General features: G+C 44.2%; 1 long non-coding RNA gene across 2 annotated transcripts in view; it reads right to left on the bottom strand.

The window, feature by feature from the left end:
- The window catches only part of LOC110509565, a 30,616-nt gene extending 5,413 nt beyond the window's left edge, over positions 1-25,203 (bottom strand). The window contains exons 1-2 of one of the 2 annotated variants that reach the window (XR_005040520.1): positions 23,765-25,203; positions 23,613-23,657 (exon numbers count right to left, since the gene is read on the bottom strand). This is a non-coding gene — a long non-coding RNA (uncharacterized LOC110509565). The remainder of the gene's footprint in view (positions 1-23,612; positions 23,658-23,764) is intronic. The other variant, XR_002471446.2, reaches the window with a different exon arrangement.
- Positions 25,204-27,478: the final 2,275 nt, after the last annotated feature.

The raw sequence follows: 27,478 nt of genomic DNA, 5'->3' as shown, positions 1-27,478 counted from the left end.
TAATACAGGAAATGACCACGACAATTGGTTTAAGTTTCAATGCATTATCCCTACTCTTCTTCCTGTGTATAAATAATGTATAGAAATCTTTATGGTTTATCTGTCTGTTAAAGAAATGTGCAGGTTGATTTACTGAGTGATTTAATAATTAAGAGATTAAGACACCAAGACTGGCTTTGTAGCATCTCCAAACTCATCATTGAAGTGTCTTAAAGTATGTCCAAAATCTCAAATATAACATATATTTTGATTTGTTGAACACTTTTTTTGGTTACTACATGATTCCATGTGTTATTTCATAGTTTACAATGTAGAAAATAATAAAAAATAAAGATAAACCTTGAATGAATAGGTCTGTCCAAACTTTGGACTGGTACTGTATATAAACTCAGCAAAAAAAAAGAAACATCTCTTTTTCAGGACCCTGTCTTGCAAAGATAATTCGTAAAAATCCAAATACCTGCACAGATCTTCATTGTAAATGGTTTAAACACTGTTTCCCATGCTTGTTCAATGAACCATAAACAATTAATGAACATGCACATGTGGAACGGTCGTTAAGACACGAACAGCTTACAGACGGTAGGCAATTAAAGTCACAGTTATGAAAACTTAGGACACTAGAGGCCTTTCTACTGACTCTGAAAAACACCAAGAGAAAGATGCCCAGGGCCCCTGCTCACCTGCATGAATGTGCCTTAGGCATACTGCAAGCTGGCATGAGGACTGCAGATGTGGCCAGGGTAATAAATTGCAATGTCCATACTGTGAGAAGCCCATGACTCTTGACCTTCGCTTCTCACCAGTCCATTGGGGAGTTGCAGCAATTGGGATACAAATGAATAACAAAATGCATTCCCTGGATATGTTAGATGAAATACCTCAGTTGTCGTACTTGTCCCTGGAAAAATAATTGTTTACTGGCTACTGTTGATTGTCTACAAAAAATAAAGCTGCAAAAAGACACCTAGCGTTAGTCTTGGCTAGCCTACTCTCTTTTGAAAAGCAGTCTGCCTTAAAGGTGCAACGTCTTATTTTGAGATGTACATATTTTCTTATGACAGACCTACTTTAGAAACAAAAATGTATACACTTCTAAAGAATAATGTCTTACATTACAAAATTATATCACACAGCTTTTTAACACATAATTAATGAATAACCAAATGTAGCCTATTACTAGCTCAAGAGCGAGAAAGAATGCACCCAATGCATTTCTAAACTGCCAGTGAGAAACACAATTAACGTTGAACCGTGACTAAATCTATCCAAATCAGTGTAAGAACAGAAGGGCATGTTAAAAGATGGCTAGTCATTATTAGCCTCGTTCTGTATGGAATGCAGGTAAATTATGGGACACAGGTCAGGCCATTATCGCTGAGCAGGGGAGAGAAATTTGTGCGACCAAATCATGTGCTGGTGCCATGAAATGAAAAAGTTGGTGGAAGAAGTTAGTCTATAGCCTTGCAGTGAGTAGTAGACCTTTACCATTACAGAGTGGTCTAGGAATGAAATGTGCTTCATTAAGGTTGGCTTTTTAGCACTCATTGCCATGGTTATCAACTGTACCGCAGAAATGGAACGTAAATTACAGACAATAGGTGTTGTGGTGAAATTTTACTGCAAAAGAGTAACATGGTGCGTTGAATGGTAGTGTCCCATCCACCCAGGCCGTCAGATAGGGTCTGGGTGTTTTTTAAAATTAGTGTAGGGTTAGTTGGTAGGGTACATTTCGTCCTTTTTGTATCACAACGTGTAATGGATTTAGTTGGTGACGGTAACGCACCTTTTGGTTGCCAAACACCATTTAAAAATTGGATGCTTCAGATTTACACATCAGGTGAAACAACAGCTCGTTGTTCTATCTGTGATAGCACTCTAGTCCGGTATTTTTTTACCTATGGGTGCAACACACAAACATTTTGCTTGGCAAATAAGAGTGAAAATGGTCTTCCATAAAGTTGGTGCAAACTTCCAATGCATTTCAACAATATTGCCAGATGGCCAGGCATGAATTACATTTGACATGGTCTGTCAGGTGCGTGAATGAGGACCCAAAAGCGAATTAACAAAACAGAGTTTCTTTAATGACGAAACACATGTAGGCTCAGATGGACAGGCAGATTCCGACAGGACAGGACAAGGTTAGATGAACTGGCAGATTCCGACAGGACAGGACAAGGTTGCAGCAAACACGACAATAGTCTGGTTCAGGCATGAGAAACACAAACGAGAATCCGACAAAGACAGGAGCAGAAACAGAGAGAGATATAGGGGCCTAATCAGAGGGAAAAAGGGAACAGGTGGGAAAAGGGGTGAACGAGGTAGTTAGAGAAGACAAGGAACAGCTGGGGGAAAGAGGGGAAGAAAAGGTAACCTAATACGACCAGCAGAGGGAGACAGGGTGAAGAGAAAGAACAGGAACAGGACACAACATGACAATACATGACAGTACCCCCCCACTCACCGAGCGCCTCCTGGCGCACTCGAGGAGGAAACCTGGCGGCAACGGAGGAAATCATCGATCAGCGAACGGTCCAGCACGTCCCGAGAGGGAACCCAACTCCTCTCCTCAGGACCGTACCCCTCCCAATCCACTAGGTACTGGTGACCACGGCCCCGAGGACGCATGTCCAAAATCTTACGGACCCTGTAGATAGGTGCGCCCTCGACAAGGATGGGGGGGGGGGGGGGGGGAAGACGAGCGGGGGCACGAAGAACGGGCTTAACACAGGAGACATGGAAGACCGGGTGGACGCGACGAAGATATCGCGGAAGAAGAAGTCGCACTGCGACAGGATTAATGATCTGAGAAATACGGAACGGACCAATGAACCGCGGGGTCAACTTGCGAGAAGCTGTCTTAAGGGGAAGGTTCTGAGTGGAGAGCCAAACTCTCTGACCGCGACAATATCTAGGACTCTTAGTTCTACGCTTATTAGCAGCTCTCACAGTCTGCGCCCTATAACGGCAAAGTGCAGACCTGACCCTCTTCCAGGTGCGCTCGCAACGTTGGACAAAAGCCTGAGCGGAGGGGACGCTGGACTCGGCGAACTGAGATGAGAACAGCGGAGGCTGGTACCCGAGGCTACTCTGAAAAGGAGATAGCCCGGTCGCAGACGAAGGAAGCGAGTTGTGGGCGTATTCTGCCCAGGGGAGCTGTTCTGACCAAGACGCAGGGTTGCGAAAAGAAAGACTGCGTAAGATGCGACCAATAGTCTGATTGGCCCGTTCTGCTTGACCGTTAGACTGGGGGTGAAAGCCGGAAGAGAGACTGACGGAAGCCCCAATCAAACGGCAAAACTCCCTCCAAAATTGAGACGTGAATTGCGGACCTCTGTCCGAAACGACGTCTGACGGAAGGCCATGAATTCTGAAAACATTCTCGATGATGATTTGTGCCGTCTCTTTAGCAGAAGGAAGCTTAGCAAGGGGAATAAAATGAGCCGCCTTAGAGAACCTATCGACAACCGTAAGAATAACAGTCTTCCCCGCTGACGAAGGCAGTCCGGTGACAAAATCTAAGGCGATGTGAGACCACGGTCGAGAGGGAATGGGAAGCGGCCTGAGACGGCCGGCAGGAGGGGAGTTACCGGACTTAGTCTGCGCGCAGACCGAACAAGCAGCCACGAAACGACGCGTGTCATGCTCCCGGGTGGGCCACCAAAAACGCTGGCGAATGGAAGCAAGCGTACCCCGAACGCCAGGGTGGCCGGCTAACTTGGCAGAGTGAGCCCACTGAAGAACGGCCAGACGAGTAGGAACGGGAACGAAAAGAAGGTTCCTAGGACAAGCGCGCGGCGACGGATTGTGAGTGAGTGCTTGCTTTACCTGCCTCTCAATTCCCCAGACAGTCAACCCGACAACACGCCCCTCAGGGAGAATCCCCTCAGGGTCAGTGGAGGCTACTGAAGAACTGAAGAGACGAGATAAAGCATCAGGCTTGGTGTTCTTAGAGCCCGGACGATAAGAAATCACGAACTCGAAACGAGCGAAAAACAGCGCCCAGCGCGCCTGACGCGCATTAAGTCGTTTGGCAGAACGGATGTACTCAAGGTTCCTATGGTCAGTCCAAACGACAAAAGGAACGGTCGCCCCCTCCAACCACTGTCGCCATTCGCCTAGGGCTAAGCGGATGGCGAGCAGTTCGCGGTTTCCCACATCATAGTTACGTTCCGACGGCGACAGGCGATGAGAAAAATACGCGCAAGGATGGACCTTGTCGTCAGAGAGGGAGCGCTGAGAAAGAATGGCTCCCACGCCCACCTCTGACGCGTCAACCTCGACAACGAACTGTCTAGAGACGTCAGGTGTAACAAGGATAGGTGCGGATGTAAAACGATTCTTGAGGAGATCAAAAGCTCCCTGGGCGGAAACGGACCACTTAAAGCACGTCTTGACAGAAGTAAGGGCTGTGAGAGGAGCTGCCACCTGACCGAAATTACGGATGAAACGACGATAGAAGTTCGCGAAGCCGAGAAAGCGCTGCAGCTCGACGCGTGACTTAGGGACGGGCCAATCAATGACAGCTTGGACCTTAGCGGGATCCATCTTAATGCCTTCAGCGGAAATAACAGAACCGAGAAATGTGACGGAGGAGGCATGAAAAGTGCACTTCTCAGCCTTCACAAAAAGACAATTCTCTAAAAGGCGCTGGAGGACACGTCGAACGTGCTGAACATGAATCTGGAGTGACGGTGAAAAAATCAGGATATCGTCAAGGTAAACGAAAACAAAGATGTTCAGCATGTCTCTCAGGACATCATTGACTAATGCCTGAAAGACAGCTGGAGCGTTAGCGAGGCCGAAAGGAAGAACCCGGTATTCAAAGTGCCCTAACGGAGTGTTAAACGCCGTCTTCCACTCGTCCCCCTCCCTGATGCGCACGAGATGGTAAGCGTTACGAAGGTCCAACTTAGTGAAAAACCTGGCTCCCTGCAGGATCTCGAAGGCTGAAGACATAAGAGGAAGCGGATAACGATTCTTCACTGTTATGTCATTCAGCCCTCGATAATCTATGCAGGGGCGCAGGGACCCGTCCTTCTTCTTAACAAAAAAAAACCCCGCTCCGGCGGGAGAGGAGGAGGGGACTATGGTACCGGCGGCAAGAGCTACAGACAAATAATCTTCGAGAGCCTTACGTTCGGGAGCCGACAGAGAGTATAGTCTACCCCGGGGGGAGTGGTTCCCGGGAGGAGATCAATACTACAATCATACGACCGGTGTGGAGGAAGAGAGGTGGCCCTGACCGACTGAACACCGTGCGCAGATCGTGATATTCCTCCGGCACCCCTGTCAAATCACCAGGCTCCTCCTGTGAAGAAGAGACAGAGGAAACAGGAGGGACAGCAGACATTAAACATTTCACATGACAAGAGACGTTCCAGGAGAGGATAGAATTACTAGACCAATTAATAGAAGGATTATGACAAACTAGCCAGGGATGGCCCAAAACAACAGGTGTAAAAGGTGAACGAAAAATTAAAAAAGAAATGGTTTCGCTATGATTACCAGAGACAGTGAGGGTTAAAGGTAGCGTCTCACGCTGAATCCTGGGGAGAGGACTACCATCCAAGGCGAACAAGGCCGTGGGCTCCCTTAACTGTCTGAGAGGAATGTCATGTTCCCGAGCCCAGGTCTCGTCCATAAAACAGCCCTCCGCCCCAGAGTCTATCAAGGCACTGCAGGAAGCTGACGAACCGGTCCAGCGTAGATGGACCGACAAGGTAGTGCAGGATCTTGAAGGAGAGACAGGAGTAGTAGCGCTCACCAGTAGCCCTCCGCTTACTGATGAGCTCTGGCTTTTACTGGACATGAAGTGGCAAAATGACCAGCGGAACCGCAATAGAGACAGAGGCGGTTGGTGATTCTCCGTTCCCTCTCTTTAGTCGAGATGCGGATACCTCCCAGCTGCATAGGCTCAGCACCCGAGCCGGCAGAGGAAGATGGTAGTGATGCGGAGAGGGGGGCAACGGAGAACGCAAGCTCCTTTCCACGAGCTCGGTGACGAAGATCAACCCGTCGCTCAATGCGAATAGCGAGTTCAATCAAGGAATCCACGCTGGAAGGAACCTCCCGGGAGAGAATCTCATCCTTTACCTCTGCGCGGAGACCCTCCAGAAAACGAGCGAGCAAAGCCGGCTCGTTCCAGCCACTGGAGGCAGCAAGAGTGCGAAACTCAATAGAGTAGTCTGTTATGGATCGATTACCTTGACATAGGGAAGACAGGACCCTGGAAGCCTCCTCCCCAAAAACAGATCGATCAAAAACCCGTATCATCTCCTCCTTAAAGTCCTGATACTGGTTAGTACACTCAGCCCTTGCCTCCCAGATTGCCGTGCCCCACTCACGAGCCCGTCCAGTAAGGAGAGATATGACGTAGGCGATACGAGCAGTGCTCCTGGAGTAAGTGTTGGGCTGGAGAGAAAACACAATATCACACTGGGTGAGGAACGAGCGGCATTCAGTGGGCTCCCCAGAGTAACACGGCGGGTTATTGATTCTGGGCTCCGGAGATTCGAAAGCCCTGGAAGTGGCCGGTGGATCGAGGCGGAGATGGTGAACCTGTTCTGTGAGGTTGGAGACTTGGGTGGCCAGGGTCTCAACGGCATGTCGAGCAGCAGACAATTCCTGCTCGTGTCTGCCTAGCATCGCTCCCTGGATCTCGACGGCTGAGTGGAGAGGATCCGAAGTCGCTGGGTCCATTCTTGGTCGGATTCTTCTGTCAGGTGCGTGAATGAGGACCCAAAAGCGAATTAACAAAACAGAGTTTCTTTAATGACGAAACACATGTAGGCTCAGATGGACAGGCAGATTCCGACAGGACAGGACAAGGTTAGATGAACTGGCAGATTCCGACAGGACAGGACAAGGTTGCAGCAAACACGACGATAGTCTGGTTCAGGCATGAGAAACACAAACGAGAATCCGACAAAGACAGGAGCAGAAACAGAGAGAGATATAGGGGCCTAATCAGAGGGAAAAAGGGAACAGGTGGGAAAAGGGGTGAACGAGGTAGTTAGAGAAGACAAGGAACAGCTGGGGGAAAGAGGGGAAGAAAAGGTAACCTAATACGACCAGCAGAGGGAGACAGGGTGAAGAGAAAGAACAGGAACAGGACACAACATGACAATACATGACATGGTCACTTCTGCTGCCTGTCAACCCACTGGTGTTGGTAAGTACATTAGCTAAGTAGATAGCTGCTACTAGCTAGCTAGTAGCTACTTTTGGTAATGCTCGCGAGCCAGGCTTGCTATGAATCACAGATGAAAGGGGAATGTTACTGTAGCTAGATAAATAAATCAAGCTAATGTGAGATGTGATGTAGCATGTCAGAGGAAGATATGCATAGCTCACGTCAGGGAGCTACCTAGCTAACAACAGTTAACTGTAGCCCATTGGTATTTAGGGTCAATACATGGCAGGCACTTGGATACTAGCTTGCTAGCTAATCATAGGATGTGGCCAGCTTACTTTCAATAATGTTTTAACTCGAACTGGCTAGCTAGCTAAAGTGATCGCCAACTCATTTAAACTCAGACAAAGATATGATAACTAACCCAGATTTGCAAGTAAGGTAGCAAGCAAGCATTCGGGGACATCGTCTGCTTACTCCGAAACAACATGCCTGTTGCCTGTTTATTGTGTACTATCTAGAGCATAAAAAACACGGATTGGCGCACTCCCAGAAAAAAGTAGTTTGAGTGGAGGCGCTGACTAACTGCGAATAAACTATTAACTATCGAAATAAAGAGAGTCACACACTCCATATATAAACTCCCAGTAATTTATTGGGTATTTACCAACATTTTGGCATCACTGTGCCTTCTTCAGGGTAATGTCATGATTACTTGAACCAGGTTATGTAGACAAACAGTGCAATTAGTGCAACCAATGACAATAGTGAGGGGTGTGTCATAATAATGAAGTTAATTAGAATGAATTAGTGAAACTTTTAAAAAACAATAGTTTATGGCATATTAAATATTATGTTAGGCTATTGTTATCATATAGAAACATATAGAAACAATGAATATTGTACATAATATTAGCATCAACATACATTATTGTTTAATTCAATTTCACATATTTAATTGTTTCGTATTTAATTTAATATTTGTTACATGTAATTGCAACAGTATAGCTTTAGACCGTCCCCTCGCCCATACCCGGGCGCGAACCAGGGACCCTCTGCACACATCAACAACAGTCACCCACGAAGCATCGTTACCCATCGCTCCACAAAAGCCGCGGCCCTTGCAGAGCAAGGGGAACTACTACTTCAAGGTCTCAGAGCAAGTGACGTCACCGATTGAAACGCTATTTAGCGCGCACCGCTAACTAAGCTAGCCGTTTCACATCCGTTACACTCACCCCCCTTTTGACCTCCTCCTTTTCCGCAGTAACATGTGATCCGGGTCACGGCACCAATACAACAGTATAACTTTAGACCGTCCCCTCGCCCATACCCGGGCGCGAACCAGGGACCCTCTGCACACATCAACAACAGTCAGCCACGAAGCATCGTTACCCATCGCTCCACAAAAGCCACGGCTCTTGCAGGGCAAGGGGAACTACTACTTCAAGGTCTCAGAGCAAGTGACGTCACCGATTGAAACGCTATTTAGCGCGCACCGCTAACTAAGCTAGCCGTTTCACATCCGTTACATAATCTTTTGGTTCAACTGTAATGCATAAAAGCACCATCAACAGGGGGAACACATTAGGTGTACACTAATAAGCTGTAGAAAGAATATATCAATTTACAAGACTTGTTCATAAGAAATAATTGTTCGTAAGGGCCTGAGATCAAAGTCAATATTCAGACCACTAGGAGTCAATGTTTTAGATAGGATATCCAGTAAGCCTCCCTTTATAGTAGTAGGATCTCGATGTTACCTTCTCTCCTTGGTAGAGCAACATGCTCAATTCCTGTGTATTTGAGGGAGGAAATTGGATGGTTAGCTTCAACAAAGTGAGCTGCTACTGGATAGTCAATGTTCTTACACCTGATTGAGCTGCGGTGTTCAGCTATGTGTTTTTTTTGTATTTTCATTTGTCCTACGTAGGCTTTTCCACATGAACAGGCGATGAGACAGATTACTCCCTTGGTTTTGCATGAGATGAAACCCCTAACAGGAATTTTACGACTTGTATATGGGTGTCTGAAGAAGGATGTTTTTATAGTGCTATTGCACTATGCGCATGAGCCACATTTGTAGTTCCTATTTGGAATGGATGTCAAGAGTGTCTAAGTGAGCTCAGGGAGCATGTCAGATCTCACCAAGCTATCTCCAAATTGTGACCACGCTTATAGACCACCAGTGGGGGTTCCTTGAAGAGGTGTGCGATTTCTTTGTCTGATTGCAGAATATGCCAGTGCTTTTTCAGGATTGCTTTAATTTTCTCCAAACCCTTGATGTACTTGGTGCAAAAGACGGTTGCTTTGTTTTTCTTCCTTGGTTGAGTTTTTAGTAATTCCTCTCTTGATTTTTGAGATATTCTCATCATTGCACCATCAATAGTTTTGTCCTTGTAGCCTCTCATTTTGAATTTATCTGTAATGTTTGCTGTCAAAATCTGTCTAGTGGCCACAGATTTGTTTTACCCTGCATAACTGGCTATATGGTAGACCATTCTTGAGGGGAAGGGGATGCATACTATCCGCATATAGCAAGGTGTTGCGGTCTGTGGGCTTTGTGTATAAGTCTGTGTGTAATGCATAATTTTCTTTGATGATCCATAAGTCCAGGTACTTTATTTTTCTCTCATCAGTCTGCATGGTGAATTTGAGGTATTCAGAGTTGTCATTTAGTAGAGTTTGGAATTAATTTAGTTCCTGCTGACTTCCTTCCCAGAGCACAAAGACATAATCTATTTGTCTCTTCCATAGGATGATTTTAGAAAGCATAGGGTGTGTTTCTGTTTTGTACAGGAGTGCTTCTTCAAATTGTCCCAAATACAGGTTTGCATAGTTGGGGGAAAAGGGGGAGTCCATGGCTACACCCCAAATTTTGAAAGAAAAAGTCTATGAAGTAGTTATTGGATAATACCAGTTCAGTAAGTTGTAAGAAGCATTAATTGTATGGAACAAGGGTAGAGTCTCTCTGCTGAAGGAAGTGTTGTAGTGCCTGCAAGCCTCCAGTGTGTGGGATGTTAGTGTACAAGCTCTCCACATCAAAAGCGGCCAGCAGGGTGCCCTCTTGTATCCTTCCTAAGCCCTCTATCAATGAGATAATGTGACTAGTGTCTTTGACATAAAATGGGAGATTCTCAACCATCAGATTAATGTGGTAATCCACAAATGTAGAAATGTTGGATGTCACAGAGTCGATTGCTGCTACAATGGGTCTACCTGGAGGAGACACTTGTTTGTGTAATTTAGTGACTGTATAGAAAGTTGGTATCTTGGGAAATTTCACATATAAATTCATCTTCTTTTTTGGTGATTTGTCCTGATTCCAAACAGCTTCCACTGTGGATGAGATCTTATGCTGGAATTCTAGGGTAGGGTCATAATTCAGTTTGCGATAGAAGTCACCTTTAGATAGTTGTCGGCAACATTCATTCACATAGTCACATTTGTTTTGTATACAAATTCCTCTTCCTTTCTCACATTTTTTTTGATAATCGAAGGCTCTGACTAAGTCCTTAAGAGCCATTCTCTCGTCTCTACTCAGGTTATCATAGGATTTCTGTTTCTGTTTGTCTTTCAGTAGGTCACCTACATCATCTTTAACAATCCTACAGAAGGTTTCTATGGACGCATTGCTTTTTGCCCTAAATGTGGTTCTCTCAGAGTTCTCAGGTACCTCATCTGGGTTAATGGCTCCATCTCCTTATTGACTCATGGTAGGACATGTAAATCTATTGATTAGCGTTGTAGACCTATGTATACATCTCACTGAGGATGAAATTTCAAGTGGAGTCATGTCAGTTTCACTGTTATCAAAGAACTCTCAGATTTCGGAAAAACTTGAATAGATCTATCTGGAAGTCAAAGTCATTAATGTATGCAGTAGGGATGCAACGGTACAGTGGGCCCATGGTTCGGTATGTATCAAATAAAAGTGTGTGCTTGTATGACTCTCATGCAACACATAGCTTTTCATCTCCTGATCCAGTACATAGTGAACCGTCAAAGTGAGGTAGCTTTGAGTTGCTCTGGAGTTCCAACTATCAGTGGAGAGAGCTAGATAGGGTGTCTGTCAATTCGTTTTCAATTTCTCTCTGTGATGTTTCATAAAGTTTGGGAATAACTTCGCTGCCAAAATGTGTGCGGGAGGGGACATTGTAACATGGTAAAAAAAATGCCATCAGGTGACAAAATCCCGAGTCAGTAACCACCGAATAGGGCTGCAAATCTTTGGCTATGAATACTCCCACTGCTTTCATTATGTCTGTATGTTTTTCTGAATTTGTCGACAATTTGTTGTTGAAAAGCAGCAGCGAGAGATTGTTGTGTTTTCGCTAAGGAGTGGACTCTCCTTGCTCCTGCCCCACCTGCAAGGGATACGGCCGGGTGATGGCGACGTAAATGACACATCATGTTAGAAGTGTTTCCACTTGAGTAGCCGACTGGCAAAGCAATGCTTGCAGACTGCACTTTGTTTGTTTACGGTCTTCTTACGCTCGTCATCGTATTGAACGCTGAATCCAAAATGTTCCCGCACAGCATGTTTGAAAGACCGCGGTGCCTCTTCAAATTTGCTTCTCTCTGTCTCGCTAACGCTCGCCATTGTCACTTTGGAGCTGAGAGAATATTTGTCTTTAGTTTCCCCTCTCTTCATGGGGCCCATTTAGCAAGGTTTCCTACTGAGATGTCATTGCAAATCGTCCACTGGTTGTCTTCTTGACGCTACCCATCCCTGTCGCGGGATCATTTTCGTTAGCAACCGCTGAATAGCATTCAAATTCATGAAATCACAAGTGCAATATTGCAAAACACAGCTTAGCCTTTTGTTAATCCACCTGTCGTCTCAGATTTTGAAATTATGCTTTACAGCGAAAGCAATCCAAGCGTTTGTGTAAGTTTATCGATAGCCTAGCATAGCATTATGTACACTTAGCATCAGGAAGCTTGGTCACGAAAATCAGAAAAGCAATAAAAATGAACCGTTTACCTTTGATGATCTTCGGATGTTTTCACTCACGAGACTCCCAGTTACACAACAAATGTTCCTTTTGTTCCATAAAGATTATTTTTATACCCAAAATACCAACGTTTGTTTGTCGCGTTATGTTCAGAAATCCACAGGAAAGAGCGGTCACGACAACGCAGACGGAAATTCCCAATAGTCTTCATAATGTCCACAGAAACAAGTCAAACGTTTTTTATAATCATTCCTCAGGTAGTTTTTAAAATATATATTCGATAATATATCAACCGAGTGTGTAGGTTTTTCAATAACAGCGGGAGGAACAATGGGGGCTTTACTCTGTAGCACAAACCTCACTCTGAGAGCCCCCACCTATCCACTTACGCAATGTGATCTTTCACGCTCATTTTTCAAAATAAAAGCCTGAAACTATGTCTAAAGACTGTTGACACCTTAGGGAAGCCAGAGAAAAGGGAATCTGGTTGATATCCCTTTAAATGGAGGATAGGCATGCAAAGGAACAGAAGGGTTTCAAAATAAGAGGCACTTCCTGATTGGATTTTCCTCAGGGTTTCACCTGAGGAAATTCTGCTATACTCACAGACAATATTTTGACAGTTTTGGAAACTTTAGAGTGTTTTCTATCCTAATCTGTCAATTATATGCATATTCTAGCATCTGGTCCTGAGAAATAGAACGTTATTTTTCCAAACATAAAAATAGTGCCCCCTAGCTTCAAGAGGTTAAGGGGGAGGGGTTGGGGTCACTGCGGTTTCCACATTTTGAGACATTACTGTTGAATAAAGTTTCTCAGCCCTCAGGAGCCCCCTAACGGCCTGGGGCCCCAAGCAGTTGCCTGCCTGCCTTGCCTGTACACAAACTGTGCGTCTGGTTCTGTGGATCTGAATGTACAATGTGCTTGTAGTCTGCAGCTCAATAAGCTGATTTCCAAGAAGGCGTTGCAGTCAGACGTCTTTGTCTTGTCTCGTCCAATGTATATATCTTTTTATATATATTTTTCTTCGCATTCTTTTTAATAATTTTCCTAAACCTCAACTAAATACTCTCCTGCAACCTGCCTCACCCAATGTGGCGTGGATCAATTAGTTTTTCTATTTCTATTTACCTCCGAACTGGAATACCTCAACTGAAGCTAGCTAGCTAACTAGCTACCAGCTATCAGTCAGCTAACCACTGCTAGCGGTCATCAGCTAACCTTTAGCTCGGAAAGAGCTCGCCAGTTCGTACAACGCGTTTCAAACCAGAGCATACCGGACCTATTTTTCTCTCCATATCCCCGGATTCCTACCGCAAACTCTGAACCTTTTCATCTGGATCATGGCAGCTAGCTAACCGCAACCCGGGTTGACTACTCCTGGCTAACGTTTCCATCCCGTGACCGCACGAGGAGGCAAAAACAGATGTTCCCCCATCGTAACGTCCCTCTAAGGCCCTTATGCTAGCTCGCTAACCCCGGTCTGCTAACTGCTAGCTTGCTAGCCCCGGGTCTGCTAACTGTCTTAATCGCTGTGTTCCCAGCAAGCCCAACCACACACTGGACCCATACGATCACTTGGCTATAGATGCCACTCCGTAATATCAATATGCCTTGTCCATTACTGTCCTGGTTAGTGATTACTGTCTTATTTCTATGTAGAGCCTCTAGCCCTGCTCAATATGCCTTAAGCAACCATGTTGTTCCACCTCCCACATATGCGATGACATCACCTGGTTTAAAAAAACAATATCTCTCTCATGCTATGCCTGCTATGCGGCCAGTTCTTATAGCCTTTAGCCGTACCCTTATCCTACTTCTCCTCTGTTCCTCTGGTAATGTAGTGGTTAATCCAGGATCTCCAGTGCCTAGCTCCACTCCTACTCCCCAGGTGCTCTCATTTGTTGACTTCTGTAACCGTAAAAGCCTTGGTTTCATGCATGTTAACATTAGAAGCCTACTCCCTAAGTTTGCCCCCCATCTATCTTCTGAGCTCGTGCTGCTAGGTGACCTAAACTGGAACATGCATAACACCACGGCCATCCTACAATCTAAGTTTGATGCCCTCAATCTCACACAAATGATCAATGAACCTCCCAGGTACAACCCAAATCCGTAAACACGGGCACCCTCATAGATATCATCCTAACTAACTCGCCCTCCAAATACACCTCTGCTGTTTTCAACCAAGATCTCAGCAATCACTGCCTCATTGCCTGCATCTGTAATGGGTCTGCGGTCAAACGACCACCTCTCATCACTGTCAAACGCTCCCTAAAACACTTCAGCGAACAGGCCTTTCTAATCGACCTGGCCGGGTTATCCTGGCATGACATTGACCTCATCCCGTCAGTCGAGGATGCCTGGTTATTCTTTAAAAGTGCCTTCCTTACCATCTTAAATAAGCATGCTCCGTTCAAAAAAATGTACAACTAGGAATAGATTTAGCCCTTGGTTCACTCCAGACCTGTCTGCCCTTGACCAGCACAAAAACATTCTGTGGCGTTCTGCAAATTTGATTTGATTTGCATTAGCATCGAATAGCCACCGTGATATGCACCTTTTCAGGGAAGGTAGGAACCAATATACACAGGCAGTTAGTAAAGCTAAGGCTAGCTTTTCAAACAGAAATGTGCATCCTGTAGTACAGACTCAAAAAAGTTCTGGGACACTGTAAAGTCCATGGAGAATAAGAGCACCTCCTCCCAGCTGCCCACTGCACTGAGGCTAGGAAACACTGTTACCACCGATAAACCCACAATAATTGAGAATTTCGATAAGCATTTTTCTACGGCTGGCCATGCTTTCCACCTTGCTACCCCTACCCCGGTCAACAGCCCTGCACTCCCCACAGCAACTCGCCCAAACCTCCCCCACTTCTCCTTCACCCAAATCCAGATAGCTGATGTTCTGAAAGAGCTGCAAAATCTGGACCCCTACAAATCAGCCGGGCTAGACAATCTGGACCCTCTCTTTCTAAAATTATCTGCTGAAATTATTGCAACCCCTATTATTAGCCTGTTCAACCTCTCTTTCGTATCGTCTGAGAATCCCATAGATTGGAAAGCTGCTGCGGTCATCAACCCTCTTCAAAGGGGGAGACACTCTATACCCAAACTGCTACAGACCTATATCTATTCTACCCTGCCTTTCTAAGGTCTTCGAAAGCCAAGTTAACAAACAGATTACCGACCGTTTCAAATCTCACCGTACCTTCTCCGCTATATAATCTGGTTTCAAAACTGGTCATGGGTGCACCTCAGCCACACTCAAGGTCCTAAACAATATCATAACCGTCATCGATAAGAGACTACTGTGCAGCTGTATTCATCGACCTGGCTAAGGCTTTCGACTCAAACACAACAGTCTTATTAGGCAGACTCAACAGCCTTGTTGTCCAGACCTCTGGCAGTCTCTATGGGGGTGCCACAGGGTTCAATTATCGGACCGACTCTCTTCTCTGTATACATCAATGATGTCCCTCTCGCTGCTGGTGGTTCTTTGATCCACCTCTATGCAGACGACACCATTCTGTATACCTCTGGCCCTTCGTTGGACACTGTGTTAACTAACCTCCAGATGAGCTTCAATGCCTTCCGTAGCCTCCAACTGCTCTTAAATGCAAGTAAAGCTAAATGCATGCTCTTCATCCGATCGCTGCCCGCACCTGCCCGCCCGTCCAGCATCAATACTCTGGACTGTTCTGACTTAGAATATGTGGACAACTACAAATACCTAGGTGTCTGGTTAGACTGTAAACTCTCCTTCCAGAGTCTCCTTCCAGACTCTTAAACATCTCCATTCCAACATTCGCAACAAAGCATCCTTCACTCATGCTGCCAAACATACCCTCATAAAACTGACCATCCTACCAATCCTAGACTTTGGCGATGTCATTTAAAAAATAGCCTCCAACACTCTACTAAACACATTTGATGGAGTCTATCACAGTGCCATCTGTTTTGTCACCAAAGCCCCATATACTACCCACCACTGCGACCTGTACGCTCTCCTTGGCTGGCCCTCGCTTCATACTTGTCGCCAAACCCACTGGCTCCAGGTCATCCACAAGTCTCTGCTAGGTAAAGCCCCACCTTATCTTAGCTCACTGGTCACCATAGCAGCACCCACCCGTAGCTCCAGCAGGTATATCTCACTGGTCACCCCCAAAGCCAATTCTTCCTTTGGCCGCCTCTCCTTCCTGTTCTCTGCTGCCAATGACTGGAACGAACTGCAAAACCTCTAAAGCTGAAGACTCTTACCTCCCTCACTAGCTTTAAGCACCAGCTGTCAGAGCAGCTCACAGATCACTGCAGCTGTACATAGCCCATCTGTAGACAGCCCATCCAACTTCCTCATCCCCATACTGTATTTATTTATTTATTTATCTTGCTCCTTTGCACCCCAGTATCTCAACTTGCACATTCATCTTCTGCACATCCTACCATTCCAGTGTTTAATTGCTATATTGAAATTAATTTGCCACCATAGCCTATTTATTGCCTTACCTCTCTTATCCTACCTCATTTGCACATGCTGTATATAGATTATTTATACTGTATTATTGATTGTATGTTTGTTTATTCCATGTGTGACTTTGCTTTATTGTGGCCAGGTGGCAGTTGCAAATGAGAACTTGTTCTCAACTTGCCTACCTGGATAAATAAAAATAAAATAAAAAGCAAGTTTTGGAAATTATAGGAAAATGACAGGCATATCGTAATTCCGTGGTTCACGTGTGCGTATTGAACCGTAGGGGGCGTACCGAACGGTTCGACAAAATACTGTGTACTGTTGCATCCCTAGTATGCAGTGGGTACAAACGATAACCCCTTATTGAGAACACTGAGGTGAGCTGATGTCAGGGTCCTACTTGATAAGTTGAAGACGTTTAGCTCCTGTTGGACTGGGGGCCCATCCTGTCTCAATCGGTAGGTGTCGCAGGGTGGTAGTGGATTTCTTCTTCCCCCTCTTATGTGCTGGGGGTGTTGGCCTCGACGGTGTCCCAGCCCTCTGTTGTAGAAAAAACGCTCACCGTTGGTAGAGGAGCCAGAGTTAGCTCTGTCTGTGGATAGTCGGTCTGACAGAGGAACTCGGCGTCTGTCATCGGCTTGTCTCTTCCGGGTTTTGTGGTTTCTTGTGCTCAGGATCTCACCAGAGGTATATTAATCCTTTGTTCTTTTCCTCCAAATCACGTTTATACTTCTTCATTTTCTTCTCCTTCAGTTCAGTCATAATCTTAGTCTGAAGTTCAGCGTTACTCTTAATGAGATTATCCAGTTTGATAGGGTCATTAAGCTCGTCTCGTAGAGCTTGCTGTGAATTTTCAACTAAGGTAATATCCTTTGTAAGTTGTTCGATGATCAGAGTCATCAGGTCCAATGAACAGTTATTAAGTATAGCACACCATTGTTCACAAAACTCTTCAGTGCGTTGGCCAAGTGAATTTATCTAGGGCAAAAATAAATGAAATATGGTGCAAATATAGCTATGGCTCTGGCAGCAAAGAGCAAAATGTATCAGCAAGCATTCAGCAACATACACAGCTGGTTGCATAGTACCGGCAAAGATTTTTATAACTAACCCATATTTCCGTCAAGGAACAGCTACTATGTGAAATGTAGTGTGCAATAACTCAATTCGCCTTTGCACTCATGAACAACGCAATTTTTATAAAGGGTAAAGTCTACTAAACTTAGTCCACTGTGTTTGTAACATATTTTAGTTTGGGAACAGAAAACTGTCTTTAGATCAAAGGTTTCATCTATGAGAACATTTGCAGAGTCCTTACCATCTTCTCCAACTGTCCACCACTAGGCACCTCTTATCACCATATTTGGTGGTGAGTAGAAACGCCAAACGGATGTTTCAGATTTATACATCCGTTGAAACTCGTTGTTCTGTGTTAATGGCTAAAATGTGCATTGTGTGCAAGGGCGAATTGAGTTATTGCACACGCACACTTCTGCTTTCCTTAACGGAAATATGCAAATGAATGCTAGAACGTGCCAATCGGATTTAGCTAGCTCGTGCTTGGCTCTGCCCACATTTTTGCTTGATCTGCCCACTATGGTTAATTTGCTCCCATTGGAAATGACAGACTGTGGTCTGTCATGGGTAAGAAATCTTTGGTAATGTTGTCAATGTCACCGTCTTGAATCTATTCTGCAGTATACATTATTTCCAAACTAGAGATAATCATTTTTCTTCGCTGTATGTTTATTGAGTGATATTTATTTAATACACAGGCTATGTATAAAACCTGGTTGATTTGTTGTTCAGCAGTGTCCTGGGAATGCCCCTACCATTTAAGGAGCTGTTACAGAAGGCTGAGGCAGTGGCCAGACACCAGTCCCGCTTCAAAGTAATGGAGGACACTTGACTCAGGTTGGTCAAATTTGACCTGATTAATGTTCAAAATACTATCTGTCCTGGAATTCACCTAACCACCACTGATAACGTAATCTGTGCTCTGTGTATACAGTGCATTCAGAAAGTATTGAGACCCCTTCCCTTTTTACACATTTTGTTACGTTACAACCTTATTCTAAAACATCTCATCAATCTATACACAATACCCCATAATAGCATAGCGAAAAACTATTTTTGCTAATTTATTTTTAAAAAAAATGAAAAACATAAATACCTTACTTACATACAGCACCAGTCAAAAGTTTGGACAAACCTACTCATTCCAGGGTTTTTCTTTATTTGACTATTTTCTAGAATAATATTGAAGATATCAAAACTATGAAATAACACATATGGAATGTAGTAACCAAAAAAGTGTTACAGAAATTAAAATATATTTTATATTTGAGATTCTTCAAAGTTGCCACCCTTTGCCTTGATGACAGCTTTGCACAGTCACCTGGAATGCTTTTCCACCAGTCTTGAAAGAGTTCCCACATATGCTGAGCACTTGTTGGCTGCTTTTCCTGGAATGCATTTCAATTAACAGAATGTGCCTTGTTAAAAGATATTTGTGGAATTTCTTTCCTTAATGCGTTTGCACCAATCAGTTGTGTTGTGACAAGGTAGGGGTGGTATACAGAAGATAGCCCTATTTGGGGCCACTCCTCGGTAAAAGGCACATGACTGCCCGCTTGGAGTTTGCCAAAAGGCACCTAAAGGACTCTCAGACCATGTGAAACAAGATTCTCTAGTCTGATGAAAGCAAGATTGAACTCTTTGCCCTGAATGCCAAGCATCGATTGAGGGAAAGATGAACGGAGCAAATTACAGAGAGATCCTTGATGAAAACCTGCTCCAGAGTGCTCAGGACCTCAGATTGGGGCGAAGGTTCACCTTCCAACAGGACAATGACCCTAAGCACACAGCCAAGACAATGCAGGAGTGGCTTCGGGACAAGTCTCTGAATGTCCTTGAGTGGCACAGCCAGAGCCCGGACTTGAACCCGATCAAACATCTCTGGAGAGACCTGAAAAAAGCTGTGCAGCGACGCTCCCCATCCAACCTGACAGAGCTTGAGAGGATCTGCAGAGAAGAATGGGAGAAACTCCCCAAATACAAGTGTGCCAAGCTTGTAGCATCATACCCAAGAAGACTCGAGGCTGTAAACGCTGCCTAAGGTGCTTCAACAAAGTGCTGAGTAAAGCGTCTGAATACTTGTGCAAATGTAATATTAATGTTTTTTTTTTAAATACATTTGCTCAAACAAATTTCAACCTGTTTTTGCTTTGTCATTATGGGTTATTGTGTGTAGATTGATGAGGGGGAAAAAAATATTTTATTCATTTTAGAATAAGGTTGTAACATGACAAAATGTCAAAAAAGTCAAGGGGTCTGAATACTTTCCAAATGCACTGTATCTGTGTCTTGCATGTTGTAAGGAGGTGTACCCTTCCACTGTGCCCATGGACTACTGCTTGGCCCGAGTGTGTAATGCCAACCAGTCAGTGCCATGCTGGTACGTGTCCCTTGTGAATTAGCAGTGAATCAGGATCTCTGATTGGCTATGGTCAACCGTGTATTTACTGTTGGCTTCCATGACTGTATGGTGACAGTCTTTCTCTCTCTTCCTCCCTCTGTGATCTAGGAGCTGGGTCGGATATAGGCGCCAAAGTCAGGCTCCTTCATGACCAGTATCTGTGATGAGAGGGGCCTGGAAATGATCTACGCTGCCATGCCCATCAGACGTTAGCATACACTTCAGAAGGGACAAAAGGTAATAAAACAGTACATCACAAGTATTTAGTAATATCACGCTTTCAGTACAAGTCACTCATCAATTTTAGATCGTTTTTTTGAGGTCTGTTCGATTTCGGTTTCAGAAAAATAATCAAAGTTTTAAATTTCGGGCCTCCCGGGTGGCGCAGTGGTTAAGGGCGCTGCACTGCAGAGCCAGCTGTGCCATCAGAGTCCCTGGCTTCGCGCCCAGGCTCTGTCGTAACCGGCCGCGACCGGGAGGTCCGTGGGGCGACGCACAATTGGCCTAGCGTCGTCCGGGTTAGGGAGGGATTGGTCGGTAGGGATCTCCTTGTCTCATCGCGCACCAGCGACTCCTGTGGCGGGCCGGGCGCAGTGCCCGCTAGCCAAGGTTGCCGGGTGCACGGTGTAGCCTCCGACACATTGGTGCGGCTGGCTTCCGGGTTGGATGCGCGCTGTGTTAACCTTTCTGATCTCCCCATCCCGGATCCGGGTTCGTGAATACAGACTCAAGCTCATTACCATAACGCAACGTTAACTATTCATGAAAATCGCAAATGAAATGAAATAAATATGCTAGCTCTCAAGCTTAGCCTTTTGTTAACAACACTGTCATCTCAGATTTTCAAAATATGCTTCTCAACCATTGCAAAACAAGCATTTGTGTAACAGTATTGATGGCTAACGTAGCATTTAGCATTAGCATTCAGCTGGCAACATTTACACAAAAAAACAGAAAAGCATTCAAAAAAATCATTTACCTTTGAAGAACTTCAGATGTTTTCAATGAGGAGACTCTCAGATAGCAAATGTTCAGTTTTTCCTGAAAGATTATTTGTTTAGGACAAATCGCTCCGTTTTCTGCGTCACGTTTAGCTATGAAAAAACCCCTGTATCCAGGATTGTGTAAATCTATCAGCAAGCTCATTAGCATAACACAACGTCAACTATTTATGAAAATCGCAAATGAAATGAAATAAATATGCCATCTCTCAAGCTTAGCCTTTTGTAAACAACACTGTCATCTCAGATTTTCAAAATATGCTTCTCAACCATAGGAAAACAATCATTTGTGTAAAAGTAGCTAGCTAGAGTTAGCATTTCGCGTTAGCATTTAGCGTTAGCATTATCGTTAGCATCCAGCACGCAACATTAACAAAAACATAAAAGCCTTCAAATAAAATCATTTACCTTTGAAGAACTTCTGATGTTTTCAATGAGGATACTCTCAGTTAGATAGCAGATGCTCAGTTTTTCCAAAAAGATTCCTTGTGTATTAGAAATAGCTCCGTTTTATACATCACATTTGGCTACCAAAAAAAATCCATAAATTCAGTCCTCAAAACGCAAACTTTTTTCCAAATTAACTCCATAATATCGACTGAAAACATGGCAAACGTTGTTTAGAATCAATCCTCAAGGTGTTTTTCACATATCTCTTCATTGATACATCGTTCTTGGACACATGCTTTCTCTCCTGAATCCCAGGAGAAAATGACCGCACCTGAAGATTACGCACAAATTTAGACAAAGGACACCGGGCGGACCTCTGGAAAATGTAGTCTCTTATGGCCAATCTTCCAATGATATGCCTACAAATACGTCACAATGCTGCTAAGACCTTGGGCGAACGACAGAAAGTGTAGGCTCATTCCTTGCGCAATCACAGCCATATAAGGAGAGAATGGAAAACAGAGCTTCAGAAATTCTGCTAATTCCTGGGTGATGCATCATCTTGGTTTCGCCTGTAGAATGAGTTCTGGGGCACTTACAGACAAAATCTTTGCAGATTCTGAAACTTCAGAGTGTTTTCTTTCCAAAACTGTCAAGAATATGCATAGTCGAGCATCTTTTCGTGACAAAATATCGCGCTTAAAACGGGAACGTTTTTTATCCAAAAATGAAATAGCGCCCCTAGAGCTCTAAGAGGTTTTAAGAAGCAGTACGGCTGGTTGGGTTGTGTATCGGAGGACGCATGACATTCAACCTTCGTCTCTCCCGAGCCCGTACGGGAGTTGTAGCAATGAGATAGTAGCTACTACAACAATTGGATACCACGAAATTGGGGAGAAAAAGGGGTAAAAAAAAATATAAAAAAAAAAATAATAATAATAATTCAATTTCAGCTTTGATTTTTTTTAACAATAGATGCATTATGTGGGTTCAATGCGGTAACACATAATAAAACAATTGATGGTAGTGGTTGCCCATTACTATCACTTATTAGGCTCTAACCATCATTTATTCACATTACTTTAATAAAATATTTCAGTTGTGTACATTACATTTTTATTTTATTTAAGTCATCATCTCATGTCTGCTCAGGCAGTAGCAGCCAGCCAACCAGCCATCTATCAAAAAGTCATAATTCAGGCTAGTAGGCTGGCTAGCTGCTAACCTAGCTGCATAGCTACCTGCTGTCTGATTAAATCACAATTTCAGTAGTTCTTCAAAGTAGATAAGGCAAACATTTAAGCGGAACTCCACCTGCTGATTTGGGCAAATTTTGGGGGTTGCTACTCAAAAACAGTTAGCGTCCATGACAGAAGACAAACATGAATTAGCTTGAGGGTGTGGTTTGATATGGGTGTTTCTTGGGTATGTCCTTGCCACCACCAAGACACCCATCTGTCAGAACCTTGCCCGCAGCCGTTTCCCCCCACTCAATCACAAACCTCCTGCAGGTTGTGCTCAATAACTAAGGTGAGATGCCAGAGGAAGCTAGCCTACAGGGTAATATGAGAAGAATGCAATGGCTGAATTTATGTAGATATTCTAAAAGTGTTTTGATAACTTTTAAATGTAGTAACAGGTCTATGTGGAATAAACAACCCCTTAAATAATACCATAGAAGCAGTGTCCTGCTAAAATGTCTTTCATCTTTCATTGTCATTCCCAGCCGATGCAGATACTGTGCCTATCGTCATTTTGTCAGGTGGTAATTGGGCTACCTTGGCAAACAGAGTGGTCATACTGGCCTGTGTGGTGTCCCCTATACAACGGGAGTTCCCTGATCCTGGTGCAGAATAGTTTTCCTCCCTCCCGATATTGACTAATACCATTCAATTCAATAATAAAAAAACAATACAAGTAAAAGTTGTGTCTAGTAAAATTATAATGCCGAGTGCCAGGTCTCTCTCCATTCAGAGAAATTAGTCAGTCTGGACTTCATCACATCATCTGAAAAGTCTCCATGTGCTGGCTACATACATATTTCTGTGATCACATACAAACAGTCACTGTTCTATTACTAAATGTAGTTAGGATAAGCAATATCTGACACACAAAGAGATATGTTGAAATTGTTATGTTATGTTGACGTTTGAACAGGTCAGATAAAAACCTACCTAATTATGATCTCCCCCATCAAATGACTGAGCATCTCCGGTCATCTGTAGAAAAAGGCAAAAGTTGAGGCAGAGTTAATCAGTGACACATGGAATGAAAAGGATGCTTCTATTACTGGACATTTGCGCTGTACTGTATTATTAGTAATCACCTCATTGTGAATGTGTTGAGTGGATGTGTTGAGTGCCAGGTCTCTCCGCATCTCATGCATCACAAACACAATCACTGATATATTACCAATGGCAGTTAGGGTTAGGTGATAACCGACCTACAAACATATACTATGTTGAAGTTTGAACAGGTCAGACTAAACCTACCTAATTCTGTTATTCTTCATTGACGACCATTGGTGGGGAGACAAAAGGTGAGGCTGGAGGGCAAGGTCTTTGCTAGAGCCCCATTGATGGGCATAGCAGCGTAGATCATCTCATGGCCCCTCAAAGATACTGGTCGGTCACACACATACAGAGCACTGATTACATTATCAATGCTAGTTGTGATTAGCCTGGTGGAAACCAACTTGATCGCAGCGTTACTTTCTATTTCACTTCAGATATCATACAAAAGGAAGTGAATTAGAATGTGAACCCAGTGATCAGGCTGGTTCCACCAGGCTAGGTTATGCCCTGGACATTATATGCATCTAAAAAGTAGGAAATAAGCAACAAATAATGTCAGTTTACATAAATGATGTTTCACAATTGGGTTATGAAATGTATCAAAGTAATGAAGTGGGTTACCTTCTGTATTTGTGCAAGCCTGTGAAAGATGTTGCCGATGACAGGTGAAGGTTGCTGATACTTGCCAACATGTGGCTGACTATTCCATTCATAGTAATGCTCAAAGCGAGGTCATGTCTACATGATGCTAATGAGGGGCCCCTTGCTGGTTTTCTCTATGCATGTTCGGCTTCAAACTGGATATCACTCAAACAACTGCAGCAGACAACCTTATTAAGTAGTGTTGACTGGGAGGGCTTGTGACAGGGTGGTATAATAGAGAGCCAAGTGGTAAATTGCATTTTGTTCTAAAAGAAAGTGAACAGCGAATTAACCCATTTTTGGAGGTCGCTAAACCATTGCAATCACATTGCTGGACATGTTAGGATACCCACCTTTGCTCCTTATGGTAGGTCCCAGAATACATTCTGTGGACTTTGTCTAACAGAAAATCAACGATTGTCACCATCCCTTAATTATAAACATAGCTTGAGAAATAGCGTAATCTGACTTGGAAGCTAATTCTATGCTTTACAGATGTAGACTGAATGGCTCAAGGTTGGGTTAGATTCAAGCCGGTGACGCCATTACACTATGCAACCAACTGTGACATGTTTTGCTATGACCCATGGTTGGTTTGAGTTTGTTGCTGCTAGTTAGTACACCATTGAAGTCAGACATGAGTTAGCTAGTGCCACCATAGCTGCATCCAATATTTATTTGTGTCCTAGACATGGTTTGCACCTTGGAGGCTAATGTGACTGTTTCGTCTAAATTACACTACAGTCCCTTGTTCGAATCCAGGCTGTATCACATCCGGCCGTGACTGGGAGTCCCATAGGGCGGTGCACAATTGGCTCAGTGCTGTCCAGGTTTGGCCGTCATTGTAAAGAACAATTTGTTCTTAACCGACTTGCCTAGTTAAATAAGTTTAAATAAAAATATAAAAAACATAAGTAGGCAAAATATTAAAAGGAAACAACATTGCCATATTATGTAATCAAATGTACTTTAGAGAGATGGCAATGTTGCCATTAGCACTGCTAATGTTAGCTAGCAGGGTGAACCCCACCACTGGGGACCAACGAACTCCAACCACTTATTCTGCATGATATAGGGTCCTTGGCGCCAGAGAACAAGGCTGACGTTTTACGTATTCCTAACCAATTGTGTTTTTTTGTTCGTTTCTTTGCGTTGTTTGAAACTTGTTTTTTAAACTTATTTTGTACATAATGTTGCTGCCACCGTCTCTTATGACCGAAAATAACTTCTGGACATCAGGACTGCGATTACTCACCACGGACTGGAAGAATCATTTTTTTCCTTTAACGAGTCCGACGAGCCCGGCGTGAATGATATACGGCTTCCCTGGGAACAGGTCCAGATCCCCGTCATTTGCGTGAAGAGAAGGCAGAGAAAAAGGGGCCAGGGGGCGGGCTGCCTTCTGAGAATTCGTAGGTGATCGAATAAACCCCCACTTCATTCCATTCTGCTAGCAAACCTGCAATCTTTGGAAAATAAATTCAATGACCTACGCAGAAGATTAAACTACCAACGGGACATTCAAAACTGTAATATCTTATGCTTCACGGCGACATCATCAACATATAGCTGGCTGGTTATACACTGTATCGGCAGGACAGAACAGTGGTGTCTGGTAAGACAAGGGGCAGCGGACTATGTCTTTTTGTAAATAACAGTTGGTGCACAATATCTAAGGACATCTCAAGGTTTTTCTCGCCTGAGGTAGAGTATCTCATGATAAGCTGTGGACCACAATATCTACATATAGAGTTTTCATCTATATTTTCCGTAGATGTCTACATACCACCACAGACTGATGCTGGCACTAAGACAGCACTCAATGAGCTGTATTCCGCCATAAGCAAACTGGAAAACGCTCATCCAGAGGCGGCGCTCCTAGTGGCCTGGAACTTTAATGCAGGGAAACTCAAATCCGTCTTACCACATTTCTATCAGCATGTTAAATGTGCAACTAGAGGGAAAATAACTCTGAACCACCTTTACTCCACACACAGAGACGCATACAAAGCTCTCCCTCACCCTCCATTTGGCAAATCTGACCATAATTCTATCCTCCTGATTCCTGCTTACGAGCCAAAATGAAAGCAGGAGTACCAGTGACTCAATCAATAAAAAAGTGGTCAGATGAAGCAGATACCAAACTACAGGACTATTTTGCTAGCACAGACTGGAATATGTTCCGGGATTCCTCCGATGGCATTAAGGAGTACACCACATCAGTCATTGGCTTCATCAATAAGTGCATCGATGACGTTGTCCCCACAGTGACCGTACGTACATACCCCATCCAGAAGCCAGGAATTCTGGTTGAATGCTGCCGCTTTCAAAGAGCGGGACTCTAACCCAGAAGCTTATAAGAACTCCTGCAATGCCCTCCGACAAACCATCAAACAGGCAAAGCATCAATACAGGACTAAGATCGGAATGTGCTACACCATCTCTGACGCTTGCCGGATGTGGCAGGGCTTGCAAATCATTACAGACTGCAAAGGGAAGCACAGTTGAGAGCTGCCCAGTGACACAAGCCTACCAGACGAGCTAAGCTACTTCTATGCTGGCTTCGTGGCAAATAACACTGAAACATGCATGAGAGCACCAGCTGTTGTGGAAGACTGTGACCACCCTCTCCGCAGCCGATGTGAGTTAGACCTTTAAACAGGTCAACATTCACAAGGCTGCAGGGCCAGACGGATTACCAGGACGTGTTATGCGAGCATGCGGTGACCAACTGGCAAGTGTCTTCACTGACATTTTCAACCTCTCCCTATCCGAGTCTGTAATACCAACATGTTTTAAGCAGACCACCATAGTCCCTGTGCCCAAGAAAACAAAGGTAACCTGCCTAATTGACTACCGACCCGTAGCACTCACGCCTGTAGCCATGAAATGCTTTGAAAGGCTGGTAATGGCTCACATCAACACCATTATCCCAGAAATCCTAGACTCACTCCAATTTGCATACCACCCCAACAGATCCACAGATGATGCAATCTCTATTGCACTCCACACTGACCTTTCCCACCTGGACAAAAGGAACACCTATGTGAAAATGCTATTCCTTGACTACAGCTCAGCGTTCAACAACACAGTGCCCTCAAAGC

Source organism: Oncorhynchus mykiss, chromosome Y (genome assembly GCF_013265735.2).
Source record: "Oncorhynchus mykiss isolate Arlee chromosome Y, USDA_OmykA_1.1, whole genome shotgun sequence".
In the NCBI taxonomy this organism is placed as follows: domain Eukaryota; kingdom Metazoa; phylum Chordata; class Actinopteri; order Salmoniformes; family Salmonidae; genus Oncorhynchus; species Oncorhynchus mykiss.
Note: the sequence above shows the minus strand (reverse complement) of the source record. Positions and strands in the feature narration are given on the sequence as shown.